At 33.1% G+C, this 5,373-nt stretch overlaps 1 long non-coding RNA gene across 1 annotated transcript; it reads left to right on the top strand.

Annotated features, from left to right (window-relative positions):
* Window positions 1–1,187: 1,187 nt before the first annotated feature.
* On the top strand, window positions 1,188–1,742 carry LOC140954937 (uncharacterized). Its single transcript, XR_012168611.1, has 2 exons — window positions 1,188–1,294; window positions 1,514–1,742. It is a non-coding gene; the product is annotated as an uncharacterized lncRNA (long non-coding RNA).
* The last annotated feature ends 3,631 nt before the right edge of the window (window positions 1,743–5,373 follow it).

The raw sequence follows: 5,373 nt of genomic DNA, 5'->3' as shown, positions 1-5,373 counted from the left end.
CGGCTGGATGATGATGATGCCTGAGTGTGTACGGTGTAGGGCAGCTAGAATTACAGTTATCGTATAGCATTTTGCTTGCGACTCGCATGTCTGTAATTTTCATCTACAACTCAGTAAGCCTGTTTAAATACCGTTTAGCAGCGCGGTGCAAATCACAACTCTAAAATATTAAACAAAATTTTTTTTATTAAAATTTAATATAATTTATATATTTTAAAACGTTTTAATATATTAATGTTAAAAATAATTTTTTAAAAATAAAAAAATATCATTAACTTATATTTAACATAAAAAATTATTTAAAAAGCAATCTTAATAATTTTTTCCTTTTTTGCTAGCTCACTTCATATTATACTAATGATTCTACAAACAAATCCCCCTCCTAAGCATTTTTTTTATTATTTTTTTTAAGTTTAATATTGATATTTGGATTAGTTTATATGTATCTCAGCAAATCTTATAAATTTTAAAGGTAACAACCATATAAATTTTCATTAATTCTAAAATTTATGAGACTCAAATTAATAATTTCTAGAAAATAAACTTAAATTTAATCGGTTAAATTATGTCTCCCTCTCAATATTCATGTACTCATTTCTTCTTATAGTGTGTGTGAATATAATTTTATAAAAATATATATATATTATATGTTTTTAATGAAATATTCTGCGTGGCAACTCATAAACAAACACTGCCTAACTGAGCTGGAATTTCCAAATCTAGGTTGATTCCAAGCACATGCATGCATCACGTATCCTGACCATTGCAATAGACAAATAATTTAACTGGGCCTCTATTGCTCTATCGCTGTCTGGAACCCAGGAAAAAAACAAAGCCCCTGTCGGCATATGAATTTTGTGCCTCGTAGAAAAAGGCCTAATAAAAAAGTAAAAGAAAAGAAAGGGCCTCACACCTGACACCACACGCCATAATTGAAATGGAGAGTTTGTCTTTCAGCTTTCTTTGATTACTTTTAAATTTTAATTTAATTACAAGTTTAATGGAAACTTTATGTGAACTCACCGTCTTTATATTATACTAGTCTTGATACCCGCGCGATGCCGCGGGTGTCAAAATCTGTAAAAAAAAATTTTGCACATATTATATGGGAATAGATAGTATATTCACAGAGTTAGTTGCAAAAGTTAAGTTCAGATAGTTAACAAAGTTAGTCCAAGCATAACAAAAGCAGCGAGAGGTAAATATTTTATGCTTTATACATATAGGTAGAGAATTGGACGTGAATGAGCAGCAAGCTGTATCAACAACGCAGATGATGAAGACGCCCAATCAGGTTGTGATGTTGGAAAAGCAAGCATTGACTAACCAAATGTTAATTGGTTTCCTATTGGAAAAAATCAGTGTAACTGAAAGTCATAAATTTTATACAGCAACAAATATTAATTTTTTTTTCAAGATAAATCAGTAATGAGAAATGAAGATGTCATTATTGTTGAGTATGTGAGTTCATAAAGAAGGGAAACTAATTAGAAGTAGATGCTTACTTTTTCAGGTGATGAAACGGAGAGGCGCTGCTTCTTTGAAAGTTGAGGTGCAGGATTGTCATCATCTTTGTAGAGATGCTCCTTTGATGAGTCTTCGTTGAAGGGTTTTGCGTGGGGAAGCTGGGTGCTGAATCATATGTTGAAAGGAAGTACTTAAGGAATGGAAAATGTAAACAATGTGAATGAAAGACAAAACAATTTATTTATTAGTAGAACAATTAAGTAATAACTTTCATAGGAAGAATGTTGAGCAAATATTAGATAGTGGTGTCTTGGAAGTTAATATTCTTGAAATCAAAAAAATAAGAATAAAAATAATGAATATAGCTGAAAAAAGATTCCACGGGATGATATTTGCATGCCAAATAAGATATTAAGAATGAAAGGGAAGAGTATTTATAAAGTTGTTGATCAGGCAAGGAATAATTACTAAAGGAATGCATATCAAAGAAATGAGATAGTGGCCTCCGCTGGTGTGTCATGTTTGCACTGGAATTATTTGTTATGTGTGGGGAGGCAAAGCAAAACCTGTCGTGTGGCTCAACATCATTGAAGGTTAGTGCTCTTTTTGACTGGCGATGGCAGCTGTCATGGAACGTGTCTTTTGTGGAGAGGTGTCCTGCTGTGAAGCTGGAGTCTGAATCTGAGATTGATCTACATCCAAGGGATCTGCAACGTTTGGTGTTGAAGGGGTGAAAGTCCTTGAACTTCCAGCAGCAGAGGTTATTGAGGCGTGTCAATGTTTTTAAATGGGGCTAGGTGGGCTAACAGATGCTTTAGTTGGTATTTCATCAAAGATGTTGCAAACATATATCTCACATCTGCCGAGAACAGATTTGTATGCTCCAAATCGAAGCTGAAATATTTTTGTCTTGTTTTAATTTCTCATCATTTGAGGTGGAACAGTAAATGGGTCAGTGAATTGTTTGTCGAACACCAAATGATGAGCTGAAGCATTGAAAAAAATACTCAGTTGTCTTGCCAGAGAGAAGAAAATTCGTGACATCTTGACCATCGCTAACAATGCAGTTAAGTCTGAACCTAAAAGATATGAAAAAGAGCTCCAGTTAAGAATGAAATAAAAGCATGGTTAATATATGTTTTAGCTGAAAATTCAACGTTGTTTTGGTATGCATATTAGATTTGAACCATGGGACTGGTGCAGAGGATGGATGGTCATTGCTCCATGCATCGCAAATTATTAGGGAGTCCAGAGAGTGGCTTGTTGCAATCTGGACAGCTTTGACACCACCATCCCTTGAAGAGATCATAATCAACTATGAAAGCTTTACATGTAAATCTTTCATTCTGCAGGTGTCAATTAAAGCACAAAGTCATACATTTTTTTTCATAAAAATGCAGGCTATGCAGTGTTGGTGATTGCCAACAGCAGTGTAATCATAATATTATAGGGGTCTGGAACCAGCCATGAGATATAAAAATTATAGGCCTTGAACTTCTATGCCATGATTCTTGATCCTAGACACTATATTTGACGATCTATCTTTATTAGACAATTGTTGGGCTTGGGCATCACGACATGAATTGCAATAAGTAATATTTAAAGAATAACATAATAGATACCTTGTGTTCGTATGGGTCCATACAGAGGATCTCCCTTATTGTTCTTCTATTTTCATTTATCTGAGTTTCCAATGAGAGGACAGCTCCTGATGATGATGGAGGCAGCTGGTGTAAGTCAACAGCCATTTGAGCATAGCTACAAAAAGATAAAGAAAAAGGTGTTGAGAATTAATTTAAAACATTAATACATAAATTTGATTTTAACAAATGCAAAAGGTTCAAAGAATATAGAAATTTACTAATGCTTGTATGCTAATAATTCTGGTATGTCCGGGTTAAAATACCAAACTGAAGCTGCGGTGCCAATTAGATTTGCAGATCCTATAAAAAATGTAACAACCACATATTTATTGGTGTATATTTAATGTGAAGAGGTTATGAAATTTGAACCGAAAATCTAATAACATTGAATGATGGTAGGCCTGATGATAGAACGAAGGAAACCTCTAAAATTCAGAGAGACACGAAAACCAGCAAAAGCAACGATAAGAGGAGAATCTTGTTCTGCTAAAGATGCGTCGTCAAAGCTTCGAGCAATGTCACCCATAAAGTGATACGAAGCTCCTCGCCTCTAAACAAAATAAAAGTATATTAGACTAATGCTAGGAGGAATTCAATATAATAAAATAATTTGAATTTATCATTAACCGTATATTTTCAAGGATGAACTCCCTTTTGTCTTCAAGTGTTTGCCCCCGAACCAAAATCTTTTCAATTGGTTGTATTGCTTTTAGCCTACCGAGAACATCTATATAAATAATTGAATAGTCATGTTAGTGGAATGAAAAAAACTATGCATGATACAGTTTGGTACATAAGGGTAAGAATGAAGAACACCTGTGAGAAGTCTTGATCCTTTTTCTTTGTTAAGGACATGTGCAAAATCTGTGAAATTAAAGTAATATCGTGGAATTGAAAGTGGGGGAGAATTGAGGTGAGTTACTTTGGTGTCAGACTTAAGATCAACAACAGCTTCATGGCCAACAACAACATTCATGTAGCGATTTTCAAAGGTGTAGAAATTTTTGACTTCATAATATCCACCTTCAATAATGATTGAAGAAAAATGTGCAGCATCTCTAGATTTGGCTGATCCTTGTATTGCACCACCCTTGTTCATTAAAAAAAGGCAAATAATTGGTGACATTGCATAATTGTGTGGGAAATTAAAAAATGGACCAAAAAAAAGCATGCAAGCAGAGGCAAGAATTTGAAGAAAAACAATAATAAAGAATTATATTAGTAGATATGTTTGCATACCTCACGATCAACAAATAGGCAATTAAAGTTTGTTGCTTGTCCATTTTGTTTTGGAATCCAAACACGACATACTCGAGCTCGGATTAAAGGGTAGAAAACATATTTTTTAATGTTGTGTAAATGAATAGCCATTACTCTGCATTTAAAAAAAGCAAGGAAAAATTGAACAAATAAGCGAATAATTAAACATGAGATTAAAATATAAACATAGTAGTAGATCTAAATGGAACCCAAATCTGAAAATATAAAGCTAATATGGCAGAAAAGTGTCATCATAAAAGCATAAATCTATTTAATTGTAGGAAATGTAATTCAGATCATGAATACATGTGTATGACAATTGATTATTTTCATACATGTATGGCAAAGGTGAAAGTAGTATATGAAACAAATTAATGGTTAGGAACAACAAAAATCAAGAATTAGCATGTCCACTCATTACTCAATATTAAAATCACCCTAAGCATGGAGTAAGGGCTGTGAAGAAAAAACAAACTTACATGAAATTGTAAGGGCAAGGAGTGAAGTCGTTGATCCAAAGTAGAAAAATAAATAGCAGACGAAGTGACAGGCTAACCTGAAAAGACATGAAAAGACTTTATGAAAAATAGAGGAGTATGAGAAATTATTGTCCGCATGCAACAAAAAACAAAAAAAGCAAAAACTTAAATATATTATAGTTAAAATGGAACTAATTTTTTTTTTTATATATATGTTGAAAGAAGACTCATAGATGTTCAAGGTTATGAATAAGGAATTTAAACACACAAAAGATACAACAATGAATACAAAGATTACCTTTTGGTAATAATTGAATGATATCCTTGTAAACAATGTTTTTGGGCATAACATGATGGTTTTCCTTCATGATCGAGGGAAATGATTTTAAGTCCATTCTTTGATGTAGCTCTTGATAAAGCAACATATAATTGACCATGACTGAAAACTTGTTCTTTCAAGAAGACACCAACAATCTTTAAGTGATTGTCCTTGGCTTTTATTAATAGTCATAGCATAGCAAGGC

This window comes from Populus alba, chromosome 18 (genome assembly GCF_005239225.2).
Source record: "Populus alba chromosome 18, ASM523922v2, whole genome shotgun sequence".
Taxonomy (NCBI): domain Eukaryota; kingdom Viridiplantae; phylum Streptophyta; class Magnoliopsida; order Malpighiales; family Salicaceae; genus Populus; species Populus alba.
This window is presented reverse-complemented; position numbering and strand designations above follow the sequence as displayed.